The sequence below is a fragment of the Podarcis erhardii genome (assembly GCF_964252035.2).
Source record: "Podarcis erhardii genome assembly, chromosome: 6".
Taxonomy (NCBI): Eukaryota; Metazoa; Chordata; class Lepidosauria; order Squamata; family Lacertidae; genus Podarcis; species Podarcis erhardii.
Window position 1 is genome coordinate 58348566 of NC_138510.1, and position 14639 is coordinate 58363204.

Here is a 14639-nt window from a genome sequence, read left to right on the forward strand (position 1 = left end):
TCTATTGTCTCCTTTAGTGTGTAGACCTCTGTAGACAAAATAGTGTTCCATTTCTGCAGTTTCCCAGGAGATAAAAAGTCCGATTCAAATTCCATACCAGCATTACTTGTAATGACCCACAGCTCCTCTAGAGGGATTATAATAACTCAGTTTCCTTCCCGATCACACCCACCAGTCAAAGTAACTTATTATTCCTTGTTTTAAACAGTTTATATCCAATTTATAACAAATGTAACCAGCAAAGTCCTCGTAACAAAGTTCTCTTTTTGTTCTTCAGTTTTGGCAGCTCCTTTGACAGCTGTCAAAACCTCTATTTCTCCTCTCCCGCGCTCTCACGGATCGCTCCCGGGGGTTTTTTTGGGGGGGGTGTATTTTAATTCACATTCCACTTTTCTCCTCCAGCCCAGCTTATAATTTTCCATCGCGAAATTAATAACTTTATCAAAAAAAAAAGGTTGCACTCGATCTTAGTTGTCAGGTCCTTTGCTTTAGCTCCTCTACAACAGGGGGCAGGCTGACTTCCTTTTTGCACCTCCCCCGCTCGCTCCGAATTTAAGAAAAAAATTGTTCCCCTTTTTAATCCAAGTTCCAATTACTCACGGGTTATTCTTTTGAGTCCAGATTTTCAATGGAAGAAGTCAGTGCTCTCCGCCAAATGGCATGCGGCTTCACTCGGCAGGGGAAGCGGAGGACTCACAGCACCCCCCCCCCGTCACCCGCTCCGTAGCCTTTAAAAAGGCTCCTTCGCGTGGTCGGGGGGGGCGCAAACGGTGCCCGCCGAGTCACCATGCCCATGGGTTTCAGCGCCCATGGTTTTTGAGGGTCCCCGCGTCGCCGGCGCTGTAGAACCCAGCCCCTGCCGAGCAGGCTCCCTCCGGAGCTCGGAGGGAGTCCGCCATTCGGCGATGGCGCCAACCCGGAAGTCTGAGAAGGCCCTCTCTGGTGTCCCCACCAAGTGTGCCTGTGAGGATGGTGGGACTGAGAGAAGAGCTTCCCTTGAAGATCTCAAAACCCAAGCAAAGTCGCATTGGAGAATATGGTCTTTCAGATGACTTGGACCTAAGCTGTCTCAGGTGTCAAAGGTCAGGGTAAAGAGGTGTGTCTTCAGCATTATCCAAAAACTGCATTGTGTAGATGCCAGATGCACCTCATGAGGAAGAAATTCTACAACTTAGGGATTGCCACAGAGAATGCCCTCTCCCACATTGCCACCAGCCCATACATCTAATAAGGCAGAAGGGGCTACCAAGATGGCCCCCTCTGAGATCTTAACAACCAGGTGGGCCTACAGGAAGTTTGGGGCCAAAGTTGTTTAGGGCTTTAAACACTAAATGTGAATAATGTCATCAATGTCCTTACCCCATTACTATTGGTTCCCCACTGGCACTACCTAAAACTCTCAGGAATTTATGCCTATAGTCTGAAATTTAAGCTTAGAAAGGGGAACATGGCAGTAAGATCACTGGGCAAATTTTACAGTAGTACCTTTGGTTACGTACTTAATTCGTTCCGGAGGTCCGTTCTTAACCTGAAACTGTTCTTAACCTGAAGCAGCACTTTAGCTAATGGGGCCTCCTGCTGCCGCTGCACCGCCGCAGCACGATTTCTGTTCTCATCCTGAAGCAAAGTTCTTAACCCGAGGTACTATTTCTGGGTTAGTCTGTAACCTGAAGCGTATGTAACCCGAGGTACCACTGTATACTGGTGAGAAGGAATGTAACCTTTGACTAGCAGGCTTACATTCTGAACAAAGCAGGTGGAATTAAAACTATTTCCATCCGTCTTTCTCTCTGCCTCCTCTATTGTGAAAAATAAAATTTAATACAAGTCTTATTTACTTCTGGATTTATGGAGAGCGGGATAAATCAACATTGAAGTCAAAATAAATAGCTGGTAGAGTGACAGCAACCTGTTTGTACATGCTGGAAGGACTCATGTGAAATACATGCAGCACTGATCAATATTTAACATCTACTTTTCCAAAGTGCTCACACCATCTTTAAGAGGCACTACCAAGGAAATGTTTCAGTTTGACAGCCTTCTCTTCTTTAATTAACCGTAAGTTGGGAGCATTTTAAAAGAAACTATCTAGAAGGAGTGTAGACTCACTGTGTAGGCATAAGGATTTTTAGATAATCAGACCCTAATTGAGCTAACTAAATTTAGTTTATGCTTAAGCCTCAATTACATGTTAGCGGTTAATTTAAACCCCATTGATTTCAATTGTACTTAAACACAACTAGCATTAGCTAAGATGGAGACCTCAGTCTTTTGCCGTGAGTGTTAACCTGTAACATTTATTGTTTTCCTCTATCCCAAATGTATTGTTGTGTTTACTGTACTGTGATTAATACAGTGTTCATTCAAGATTTAGGGTAAGATTCAAGTTGATCTGCTCAACCGGGAAAAGACTTGCATTTGACTGATTGACGCGATTTTAAATTTACATCTTTGGAATAATAATTATACTCGGGCTCTGCAGTGTACCTTTGGGCTAAATATTTAGAGGATATATGGGACCACACCTGAAAAACAACAACGCAAGAGTATCAGTGCTTTGATGAATCCCTAATTTATGTTGGATTTAACTTGGTCCAGTGACTACCTATAGAAAAACACTGCGTACAAATGATGGCCTTTGGAGCTGTTGCCACGGGGTTTTCTGCACTGATGTGGTAGGAGAGCATATGCTATCTAGGAGGAAATAGGAAAGCAATTTTGAAAAATCATTTGAATCTAAAACGAATATAAAAGTAATCTGCAGTCCTATATACACTTAATCCAAAAGTAAGCCCCAGTAAACACAGGGGGACCTATTTCTGAGTAACAATGAGTACGATTGAACTACAATATTTTCAATAAGCTGTGGTGATTTGAGGAGAGTATCCACTGTAGGCCATTCTCCTCTACAACCAGCAGGACTCTAAATGTTGTCCAACAGGAGAGGAGAAAGGAATCTAGAGAGCAATGATGTTGTCCTATCTCTGTGTCGGGGGGGGGGGGGCGTTGCTAAAGGGCTAGCCAAAGGGTGAAGATATGGATGTTTGTAGCCGACCCATCAAAACATAAGATGGCATAACAATAACCATAGGATGGGTATGTGATGCTGGCATACTCTTATGCATAATGGGTTGTATCTAATGCTAGTCCTACTGAGAGCAGACCCATTGAAATGAATGAATATTGTCAACTTAGTTCCATTGATTTAAATGGGTTTACTCTTGAGTAGCACTTAATTACAAACCATGAGACTAAGGTTATGTGCACACCAGGGTGTTAATGTGCATGTCAGCCACACAGATCTGATTGTTTGGTGTGTGCTTCCAATTTAAATAGGTATTTAAGTTTCCTGTGCACACACACACACACACACACTACTCCTTTCTCTTCTTCCCTGACTAAGGGTGAAATTCTCTGCTGCCTCCTCACAGAGATGAATTCTGAGAGACAAAATGAAGCAAAAGCTTTCAAAGGAAATACTTCCAGAGAGGCTGGAGGTAAAAATGTCACCTTCAAAGCAGCAGAAAAAGAAAGGTCCATCTCTAAATCTAAGACCATAAGACACGTTGCATTTATTAATTAAGCTATAAGGATCGATACCTGAGACATTTCCTGTGGATTAATGACCAGCTGGGAGGAGCTGATGGCCTGAGGTGCAGCTGAGGGCCATTAACACCAATCAGTCATCAATTCCCAGGAAATACCTCGTGCCAAGGTCACTAAGTGACTAGATTTATTTTATGGGCAATGATAACAATAATAATATTTAGTTCGTCTCCTCTCGCTCGCTTCCTGAACCAAACGATTCTCATTTTTATGCAAAAGAATGAATTCAGAGTCGTACATATTCTAGAAATTCTATGAAAAAGAAACACAGAGAGAGAGATGTTCTCTTACACACACTTGGTAAAAGTATATTGAGGGTTTTCTTTTGCTCCTTTGTGGTAAGAAATTGTTAATAACTGCAGGACCCCATAGCAATGCAAAAATTGCTCCTTTGCAAAACACCTCATGGGCATGCTAATTTACTCAAAGCTGGCAGGGTTGATTTTGAAGGACAAATGTTATGGCCTGCTGCCTCAGCAAGTAAATGGGGGTACAGTTACCACCATATGAGCTGGTGTATCATAGTAGCTGAGGCTACAGCCATGGGAGTAAGCCTAAATGAGCACAATAAGACTTACCTCCAACTATGGCTTTTTTCCCCAGGGGAACTCGTCAGAACTCAGTTCTGGCACCTCTCAGGTGGACACCATTGCCGTTCTAAGATAGGGTTACCAAATGTCCCCGGATTTGCAAATCTGTCCCCGGACAAATTCCGTCCCCAGAATGTCCCCAGATTTGCAAATCTGTCCCCAGAAAACGTGGCAGTGGCAGCCTCAGCAGCCCAGAGCCAGCCTGGTAGCGCAGTTAGCTCTGGCTGGCTTCAGGAGCTGCTCGCTGCTGCCGCCACTGCTGAAGGGGAACCAGGGACGTCCGGCGGTGCAGATCTCCTGCCCCCTTCCCCCTTTGTTTTGACAGATCGGGGGAGGCTTGGGAGTCATGGGCGGGCGGGCACTGCCCAGGAGGGGCACAAGGCGTGTGGTTTTTCTGCCAGGCAAGGTGCAAAGCCCTTCTTTTGCACCCTGTGAAACATACCGTATTTTTTGCTCTATAAGACTCACTTTTTCCCTCCTAAAAAATAAGGGGAAATGTGTGTGCGTCTTATGGAGTGAATGCAGGCTGCGCAGCTATCCCAGAAGCCAGAACAGCAAGAGGGATCGCTGCTTTCGCTGCGCAGCGATTCCTCCTGCTATTCCGGCTTCTGGGATTCGGAATATTTTTTTTCTTGTTTTCTTCCTCCAAAAACTAGGTGCGTCTTATGATCTGGTGCGTCTTATAGAGCGAAAAATACGGTAAATGTGCAGAGTTTTTTTTTCAAAAAACCTGGGCAACAGCCACCTCCTTGTGACTCCCAAGCCTCCCCTGATCAGTCAAAACAGAGGAGGAAGGGGGCAGGAGATCGGGGGAGGCTCAGGAGTCATGGGCGCGCAGCGCGCCATTGCCCAGTTTTTTAAAAACTCTGCGCATTTATGTTTCACAGGGTGCGAAAGAAGGGCTTTGCCCCTTTATACAATATGCATGTGTGCTTGGGCCCAGGGTCTTTGGCCTCACCATCCCCACTTCTGACTCCCTGTTGCTACTCAGCCTCGGGGGGTGGGGGGGTTGTCTCTGGATTCATTGAAAAAAATCTGGTAACCATATCTAAGAGAAAGAGAGAGGATTTCAGGGTGAGTTCCAGCACCTCTTTTTCTAGAAAAATAGCACTGCCTCCAAGTCAATATGCATAGGATATTTCCTCCTCTGGTCATGGCTGTGGATGCATGACTTGACTCTTTCCAGGCACTGTGGTCGTCTGCAAGGGATTCTCACATGGCAGGCTTGATGTTGCCAGGCTTTATGTCGTGCTTGCAGACATCTCTGAAATATAGAGTTGGTCTGCCAACGGGCCTGGTGCCTGAGTGGAATAAGAATGCGATAAGCAAACATTTAAAATAATTATTTAGTATTTGTTAAGAGCATAAAGCATTATCAAACGGCATCCGGCCTATAGAAGAATAAATGTTTTGGACTCTGATTTGGCCTCCAAATTAGATGTAAAAGGCGGCATGGCTTCTGAAACATTAAAAGTTGTGTAGAAGATTGAATGGCATGCAAGCTGTATCTATTTATTTTATAAATTTAATAAACAAATTTTACTTAATTAACAATATTTTATTTGATAATAATATTTTTATTTAATAATTATAACTATTTTGTTTAATTAATAAATAAATTTTAAAAAGCTGTACCTGATGAAATTCTCAGTTATGCAACTATTAGAAGTGCAGGAAACTTGTCTTCCTTATAACTTAAGCTTCATAGAAGCCCAATGCGGTGTTTCACAGCTCCCGATCTCAATTAATGCAAATAATTATGACATGTGAGTCTTTCTCCATTCATGTCTGGAAAAGCTTCTTTTCCAAGGAGAAATTCCTTAAGGAAAGATGGTGAGCTTTTTTTACAAAAAAACCCCCCAAACACCTCATCTGGCCCACTGAAACTTGTCTTTGCTAACACTATTAGTCCTAGAATTAAATCTATTACTCAATGGAGGAATCAATATAGCTAGCTTTAGACCCCTCCACCCTTTTCCAGCCAACTGTTGGGCGTGTGAGTTGCGCCGGATGGAAACTGAGCATTAACATTTATGGTTCAGTGACATCCAGTGTTTTCTGGTGTTAAGTGCTCATGTAAAATGCATAAAGCTTAACACTGGGGTAAAAGGTGCTTTCTACAGGAGGTTGTGGTCAACTACCAGCATTTCACAGCCTAGCCAGTGCTGTCCACCTAATGAAGACTAATGTGGAATAGCTCCTGTCTCGTCCGCACAGTGTATTAAAGGGCTGACTACTCCGTTTACTTAAGCAAACAGGGAACTGTTACAAAGCCCTGAGGACCAATTATAAAAAAAAAACCCTCTCCAGCATTAGATGAAGTGTTAACCACAGTGTCCGGGACAAATTCCAACTCGAGTAATGACATTCTATCTAAACTCTTTCTGCCTTCTTTTACCCTTTCGAAGGAATCAGGCTTGTGGTTAAAAACACCAAACAGTTGTGAAAAGAAATCTGGGATCTATTCCTAACATGGCCGCTCGCTTATTTGACCTTGTAGACAAGTCACAAGCCATGTCTGTTGGAGGCAGTTCTCGCAAAATGAAAATATGAAGTGAAATGGTGTGTGATTTCCAGTACTGCACAGTGTTTACATGATTTTCCCCAACTTATCCTCAGGTATCAATTGTATCACCCTCCATTTTGTGCTTTCCCAGAGTACTTTGGGGGACACTGTGGGGGGGGGGGTAGTGTCTTCTTCTTCAAGCTGGGTTAAAACAAGAAGACACTTCATTCTCTGTGCTGCATGGTGGTGATGGTTGTTGTTGTTGTTAAAATTTGTATGCTGCCCTAAACCCGCAGGTCTCGGGCGCTTTACAAGGTAATAAGTGGGCAAACAGGGATTTGAACCCACATCTCCACAGTTTGACACAATGGGTGGAAATCAACATCACGCTATTATGATCAGCATAAGTATATCTGAATGAGCATTACGGAGCTCCATGGTGCAGCCTCCAGACTCAAGTAATGCTGAGCAGGACTCAGCAAAAGTGCACACCAATTACCAATTCTATTATCAACTCTCTCAGGATAATGACAAGAATCCACCAACAGCATATGAATCAATATGGCTAACCTGATTCAAACACACACACACACCCCACTCACACACGAAAACAAAGTTCAACACAGCCAATCACAAACAAGCAACCGCACCCTAGGCCAACCACAATTTCTCTCACCACCAAAGGAACTCAAGCGAATAGCAAAGAGAACCTGCACAAACAACGCTGACACAAAAACCCACACGTACATTAAGCAAAATAGAAATATTGCCTTCCGACCCCACCCACCATGGCCCCCTCTACCTCTTCTCCCCTTTTTTCTTCTTAATGTAACCCTAATGTCTCAACAAATGAAACTGACCTATGGAAAATGTAATTTGAAAAAAGAGACATGGTGCATACCTTTGTAAACCAAGAAAACTTTAATAAAATATATATTTTTTAAAAAAACTAAAAACTAAAAAACAAAACTCTCTCAGGATGTTGCTGGCCACTCTCTGGGCTTCCATGCATAATGCCAACGGTTACAATCATGGTGAATACAGTATAGCTTTATTGCATCCCCACAGTGCTTGGCACTGGAATGTGTCCAGAGGAGGGCAACCAAAATGGTCAAAGGCCAGGAAACGATGCCTTATGAGGAATGGCTAAGGGAGCTGGGCATGTTTAGCCTGGAGAAGAGGAGGTTAAGGGGTGATATGATAGCCATGTTCAAATATATAAAAGGATGTCACATAGAGGAGGGAGAAAGGTTGTTTTCTGCTGCTCCAGAGAAGCGGACACGGAGCAATGGCTCCAAACTACAAGAAAGAAGATTCCACCTAAACATTAGGAAGAACTTCCTGACAGTAAGAGCTGTTCGACAGTGGAATTTGCTGCCAAGGAGTGTGGTGGAGTCTCCTTCTTTGGAGGTCTTTAAGCAGAGGCTTGACAACCATATGTCAGGAGTGCTCTGATGGTGTTTCCTGCTTGGCAGGGGGTTGGACTCGATCGCCCTAGTGGTCTCTTCCAACTCTATGATTCTATGATTTGCTGTAATGGCCAGTGGATTACTTCAGAACAAACCGAATTCAGAAATCCATCTGTATTTGCTGCATTGTGCTTTATGAGGCATTGTCTGTACACTGTGCTGCAAGCCGCTTGTGTACTGAAATGAGCCGATACCCACTCAGCACATGTCAAATGCTGCACAACACTGCTCAACTCAGTACAGGTTTGTTTTTGTGAATGGGAACCTCATTTTATACTTGGAAACACTTGCATGTAAGCTAGAAGTTGTTTCTTGCCATAATATTGTGGTGTCCAGCAGCACCAACTTGTGCTTCTTCCTGATGTGTGACTGTAGCATGAACGTGCATAGATGGCAGAATGTGTTCAAAAGGGTGGCAGGTACTGTATGTAGTTGCTTAGAGCACATTAGTTAGTTCGGAGTCCTATTCCTCCCCCTTATTGACACCGTTAACCAAGGAATAATACAGCAATTGTGGTTGTGATTTTTAATTGCAGTTAAGTTCAATTGCCTTACTTTTAAGCAATCAGTTTTGACTGACTGAAGCATTACAGTCATTCGATGCCATTTTATAGCATTCCATTTTTGCCCCTGCATTCTTCTGAGGAAATTGGGCATGCAGCAATGGGATCCCTTGCCCTAGCCTCTCTCAGTGAAGGACTCAATTCTATTTGCCTGGTTTTTCTTCATTCCTTTCTGGCTTGTTTCGCAGCCCCCCCCCCCTTTTGCCATTTGCCGTGCACACAATGGACACAATGGCTTTGCTTAGCCAGGAGGGGGGGCAGAAGGACTGCAAAGAGGCGCCAGCTGTGACCTGAGCCCAGGAGACATCGTATTTCAGCCTTGTGACACATTTCACCCTCTCGTGACCTGGTGCCTGCGCTGCACAAGCTGTGTCTGAAATGGCAGAATTGTCATTTGTCAGTCAGATGGAGATGGAGGGGGAGGGAAGGAAAGGAAAGGAAAAGGGGGGGTTCACGCAGAGGAACTACCGGGGCACCATTGCAAGGAAGGTGTCTACTTCAGCCTCTACACCTTGGTGGAATAAAGAAGAATGAAAATGGGGAGGGCAGAAAGGGAATTTTGAAAGTCTGTTCATATGTTTTAGCAACCCCTAACTCAGCTTCTCTCCTCCCTCAGCCCCCCAAACAGACATTTGTTTTTTATAAAAGTATGTCATCTGGCATCATCCTTACAATTGTCTGGGAGATATCTAAAAGCTTAGAATCATCCGATGCACTGAGCATGCTGTTTTTGATTAATATATGGAAGCTACTAACTAAAAGTGTACAAGTCCCACTGATGCGGTTATCACTTGTTAAGGGTATTAGAGCCTCCTGATTTCTGGCCTTATCTATATATTGCCTCTGGCTTCTCTTTTTTTCAGATCACCTGTGGAGGGGCTGAGTGCTTGGCTGTGAATCCGAATCACAGTCGGTTTTCCCAACTGACTATTCTCCCCCTCCCTAAGCCTTCTTTTGGCTTTTCTTCAGGCCAGATCCCACCTGTGATCCACTTGTAGCTTTCTCAACTACCTCTCTCTCCAGACAGAGTGACCCCAGCAATCCTCATCATTCTTTATCAGAGAATCACATCCCACTTCTTAAACTCCTCACCATTGCTTTGACCTCTTTGCCCAGAAGGGTTTTAGGGTCTTTAATTGCTGCATGGAAAGCACAAATTCAACAAGTGATGCTTTTCCAAACACACAAATATACCCGCTAAATGCCTGCTAGTCATGCAGCCATAAAAAACACAGAGCTCTGCAAGAATATAAAGGTTACTATGAAATCTAAGCATATGTTCCCCTACCTTCACTTCTTAGCAACCAAGTAGAAGTGCTGATATATTCTCCTTAAGACATGACATGGACAGCTTATCACTCCAGTTTTCAAGTGAGCATATCTTAGGTGAGCATATCTTCCATCTACCTGAAAAACATGGCCTGATCCACATAGAAGGTACAGTGTGTGTGGGTTTCTGCATGGAACAGGAAGCATGTGTAGGCTTCTGCAACTAGATGAGCTCACTATTCCTCTATCTAGGAGGGTCAACAAATTCAAATTAAATTGTATTTCCTGCTGTAGAGGAACGGCAGGACTGCGCATTGTGAGAAGGAGTACCAGTATAGTGGGGGCAATGGCCTTTCAGATAGACCCCCGCCAGCTGCCATTGTATGTACACACAGCGTGTCTTTCATCGAAATAGGTTTAATTCCAGTTAAGGACCTGTCATAGACCTGCCATAGCCAGTGCAAGACAAGCCTGTCAAACAAAGCAGGGTTGTTACCCATCCCTGCCTTTTGGAGTGCTTCCAGGTGTGCTTTTAAAAAAAATCGATTGAGCATTCATTTGTTTGCTGGGAGGTTAGATGACATTGCATCAAAGCAGGTATTCTCTCTTAGGTTCCATTGCATTTTTGCATCATGTTCCTTATTGAAAAACGTCTATTTTCTGGGGCGAAGTGGATTTGTTGCACAAGACCTTCTAGTTAAGGACTGTGAGCAACATCATGGGAGGAACGTTTCCAGATACCCCAGCCTTTAGAAACCTTAGAAGCTGCTGCAGGAGGAACTGCATGGGAGAAGCATTTCTAGGACCAAGGTGAAACTCTCAAGCTCCCTGGTTATTTCTAATGTTGTTGATGTAATGTTGTTATATACAGCACAGAGAAGTTGGTTTCTTTGTATTCTATATTTGCTGTTATGTTGTCATTTTACTATTACTGACCTGCGGTGGTTGATCTTGAGATGTTTTGCTGTTTGTTATAAGCTGCTTCAACCATGATTTTTTTCTGGAGAAGTATCACAGAACTGTAGAGTTGGAAGGGACTCTGAGAATCATCTAGTTCAACCTCCTGCAATGCAGGAATCTCAATTAAAGACAACATGGAAGACGACCATCCAACCTCTGCTTTAAAACCTGGAAGGAAGGAGAGTCCACCACCTCCCTAGGGATTCCGCTCCACTGTCAAACAGCTTTTACTGTCAGAAATTTATTCCTGATGTTCAGTCGGAATGTCCTTTCTTGTAACTTGAATTCATTGGTTCAGCTTCTAGCCTCTGGAGTGGGAGAAAACAAGCTTGCTTCATCTTCCATGTGACAGCCCTTTAGATATTTGAAGATGGCTATCATATCTCCTCTCAGTATCCTCTTTACCAGGCTAAAAACATACCCAAGTCCCTCAGTGAGTCAACTACCAATGTGTCACCTGTATTTGCCTGTACTTGATTGAATTCCACCCCAAAATAGTGAGAGTCTGGAAGAACCTCTAGTTACAGATTTCTGATTCACCTGCACAGGAGAGCTCAAGCAGGGAGTGTTTACCAGCAGAATTTGCTCATGTCACTTATGAACCAGTAAAATGTGTCATTCTCATCACAACCTTGAGTGATGAAATAAGACACATTTTAAGAAGTTTGCCCATCCACAGTATAAGCTAATTGTCAATGTTGTCATTGGCAGCAAAGACAGAGATGACACTGCTGACACAGTGGTGATAAGCCAGTGTCTCTGGGGTCCCTGTTCAGACAAATCCACTTCCTTAACAGTATGGAAATCAAATACTCATTTTTGTTGTTTCGGTGCATGCCATATACTTTTTGACTGACTGCTGAAAAAATTATACCTTTCATATCTTTCCTGTATGACTAAAAAAAGAAGAAGAAGCTTTTTAGGCATGTTTGACTAACTTATTAATAGTCCCATTCAGTTAAAAACATAATGGAAATGACACATCTAATTCTATGAATTTAAAGCTAAACACAATCTTGTGTGTCAAAGAACTCAAGTCAGTATCGTTTCTTTGACAGCGAAATCTGAAGCATGTTTACTCAGAAGTCAATCTAAATTCAGTGGGACTTACTCTCCAGCAGATGTATTTAGAATGGCAGTCTGAGTCATTCAAGAATAACTACTGCTATCTCACATATTATGTAGTGCAAAAACACAACATTTGATGGACAAGTTTCTATTTCTTACAACAAAATCCTATAGTGTACCTAAATGCTTACCACTGCTTGTGCCAACACAAGCTAATTACTATCTACCCATAACTATTATTAAATCAACACAGAAGCAAAGCTAGAAGAATTATATGACATTCCCACAACAGAGTCCCAAACAACTGCTTAATGCCTCCATGAAGCATAACATTATACTGTACCAAAAAAATACCTCCAGTGCTTAAGCAAGGAAAGAACTGACAAGGATGGCTCTGAGATTGTATCTCCTGTCTCCTAAAACTTTAGCAAGCAGCAACCACAGGGGATAGGGGATTTCAGTGATAATGACAATGTTCTTTTCCCTGTTGAATGTAGATGCATACATGTCATAGAATAATAGAATTGTAGAGTTGGAAGGGATCCTGAGGGTCATCTAGTCCAACCCCTTGCAAAGCAGGAATCTCAACCAAAGCATCCATGGCAGGTGGCCACCCAACCTCTGCTTAAAAACCTCCAAGGAAGGAGAGTCCTCAGCCTCCCAAGGGAGTCCATTCCAATGTCTAACAGCTCTTCCTGTCAGAAAGTTTTTCCAGATGTTTAGTCGGAATCTCCCTTCTTGTAACTTGAAACCACTGGTTCGAGTCCTACCCTGTGGAGCAGGAGAAGACAACCTTGCACCACCTTCCATATGACAGCCCTTCAGATATTTGATAATGATTTTTATTAGTCTTCCATTACAACAATCCAATCCAATAACAACCTCATTATAACAATGCCAAATTATAATACAATTAATAATACCAATCATTGAGATGCCAAATTATACAATTTAGGTGGCCCCCGCATGCTAGAATTAATGGTTTGATGCTTTCCTCTGTTTAAATATTTCAATCCTGGTCCAGATACCAAGCCCTTCAGATATTTGAAGATGGCTATCCTATCTCCTCCCAGCCTCCTCTTTTCCAGGCTAAACATACCCAGCTCCTTCTAGTGTTCCTTGTAAGGCTTGGTTTCCATGTAAAGCATTTATCCCTGTATGTGTTATCCTACATGTTTACTGAATGTGTGGAGAGGGAAATAGGCCCATTTCCTCAGGCCACACCCTGACCTATGTGCATTTAAATGAACACATAGAAAGGGCTGCTATGTAGGGCCCCTGAAGGTGCAAGGGCTTAGGCTAGGGTATGCAGCCAGAAAGCTTTGTCCTGTTCCCGCCTCATACATCCACTGAACACCCGAGTAGGGATTTAGTTAACAGGCTACAACCATTAAGTGACTGTTTTGCACTAGCGCAAGGACAGTAAGATACAATCCTGTCCTGTTCAAGCAGTCTTGCCAGAGGATAAAGTCAGGTTGTATGATTCAAGTTATCCATGTGAACAGAGAAATAAAGAGGAGCAATTGATTATCTTGATTCTTATCATATTATTCCCCAAAGATTCAGGACTGTCTATTTGGAAAGAATCAAGGTGACATAGCTAAAGCGTTATATTTTTCTATATACAGTGGGACCTCTCCCTATTCTCCCACCTTCAGATACTACTAATTCAGTTTTGAGTTCACCCATCTCTCTTGTGACTCCACATCAGTGTAACCTTATGGAAATGATATCCTCTTTTATCTGCTGTCTGATTACTCAAATGTTTTCTGTGCTCCTGAGGCTATTTAGATAAATTGAATTGCACAGTATATGAAGACATTTTTACATATTATGGAAGCATTTTAAATGCCACAAGAAATGATGGTAGTAGTGTGCTATATTTCTGAGCACTGCGTAGATTGGTCATGATTTTTAACATGAACAGCTTTCAGTAGCTTATTTGACTGTAAATTCTTTACAGGCTAAAACGTAGCCACAAATACATACATTATGTACACATATGAACATAAATCTGCATGGTACTGAGGCAGACCATTGTTCCTCCTTTTAAGAGAAGATGCCAGAGACTGGTGATGGGAACTTGTGTATGCAGAGCATGTAGCTACCACCAAGCTATGACCCCTCCCTACGCTGGAAGCAAAGCTTTGTAGATGTATTCATTTTTCAGTTCTGTGCTGAGAAAAGTAGAACATCATGGGGTATTTCCCCCTCAAAGAGGCTTCTATGACTAACAACAGAAACCCAATGCAATTTTCCATTATGTGTATTAATTAGATCAGGCTAAGGTTTCCGGTTTCCTCGGTCTACAGATCAATATCCTCCCAGCTCTGAAATAGATCAAATTTAGGCCTTTTGTTATAAAGTGAAGTTGAAGCTCTCTTTTTTTGGTTCCTTATTGTACTGAAGATTCTGCCCTCTGAACTTGAATGGTGGGCAGTGGAGTCTGGCCACAGTTCAGCAAAACTTAGTCATGACTAAATTCCATGTTATCGCTCTCAATGGGGCTTAAATATGACAAGTCTCTTGCTGGACTGTGCCTAGGGCACCAGCTTCAGTGTATTGGTTCATATCCAGCCCATCACTGCTTCTAAGTGTGAGTCCTGAG

General features: G+C 42.8%; 1 pseudogene across 1 annotated transcript; it reads left to right on the top strand.

The window, feature by feature from the left end:
* Positions 1-3433: 3433 nt before the first annotated feature.
* LOC309344253 lies at positions 3434-14575 on the top strand (annotated as a pseudogene). Its single transcript, XR_014161683.1, has 3 exons — positions 3434-3565; positions 11485-12986; positions 13394-14575. The product of XR_014161683.1 is annotated as an uncharacterized misc_RNA (transcript).
* Positions 14576-14639: the final 64 nt, after the last annotated feature.